Source organism: Etheostoma spectabile, chromosome 18 (assembly GCF_008692095.1).
Source record: "Etheostoma spectabile isolate EspeVRDwgs_2016 chromosome 18, UIUC_Espe_1.0, whole genome shotgun sequence".
NCBI classification, from domain to species: Eukaryota; Metazoa; Chordata; class Actinopteri; order Perciformes; family Percidae; genus Etheostoma; species Etheostoma spectabile.
Window position 1 is genome coordinate 15,603,119 of NC_045750.1, and position 1,021 is coordinate 15,604,139.

Below are 1,021 nucleotides of genomic sequence, written 5' to 3' on the forward strand. Positions count from 1 at the left end.
TTATATCTGTAGATATATCCCCCCCCCCCAAAATAAATTGTATACAATGCATGTAGATGGGGGTCCCTGTCCGTCTCTCTTTCACTTGAGTGGGTCCCTGCGAGAGAGACGCTCTAATTTGCAGTTTGTGTGATGCACCTCTACGACCAGCAGATGTCATTCTTCTCTCTTTTCTCTTTTCTCTCACATTCCGTACTTTTAAATGTTTCACATTATTTTCCAAAGCCACGTTTTTATTGCTCTGTGTCGACTCAATGAGGAGTTGTTTAATCTAATTTTAATTGCACTCACCAGAGCGGCTCAGTGAGAGCACGTTTGATGAATCTCAACTCAGTTTTTTTATTAGCATAACCGTGTGTAATATTGAGAGCTATGTACCAAGTCAAATGTAACAACTTAATGCCCTCCCAGATGGCTTCTGTCTGGGGTCAATGCTAAAATTAAACACACTTGAGTTTAACTCCCAGTGCCCTTACTTTGTTCGACTTTCTCGATGTTTCAAGACAAACTGACCTGAATAAAATGATCTTCGTGTCCCAGAACGATGCCTCAAATGACGTCAATGTGATGACGCCATCGCACAGCTTTGCTTTAAATAGTTTCAAACCCAGATTACCCATGTACCCCTACAGCATATGGGTGTGAACATACACAAGCTTATGAGCTTTACACTCACACAACAGGTGACCCATTGAAGGAGATAGTCTAATTAGATTCTGGAAGACCGTCCTGCATAAGTTTGCATATTAATGAGGTAAATAAATCAGGCGGGAGATGGAGCAGCTCGAGTGCTTCTTTTTTGTAATTGTAAATCAACAATCATCAACAATCCTGTTAAAAGCCACCACATCTCACTTAAACACTTGGATGTGCTGTTGGTTTGGTTAAAATACTCATTCATGACACAACAAAGGGAATGTGGAGATGTCCTAGTAACGCTTGTGTTGTCTTCACTTCCGGGACCCTCTCGCATCCCTCGGGTCAAATTGACCCGTGACTTATTTGGGGTTTTAAAAACAAT

General features: G+C 41.3%; 1 protein-coding gene across 1 annotated transcript in view; it reads left to right on the forward strand.

The window, feature by feature from the left end:
- LOC116706648 (C-C motif chemokine 4-like) overlaps positions 1-460 on the forward strand; it is a 3,011-nt gene extending 2,551 nt beyond the window's left edge. Inside the window, exon 3 of the mRNA XM_032543585.1 lies at positions 1-460. This exon is cut by the window's left edge and continues 522 nt beyond it. The gene's annotated coding sequence lies outside the window, so the exon portion shown is untranslated.
- Positions 461-1,021: the final 561 nt, after the last annotated feature.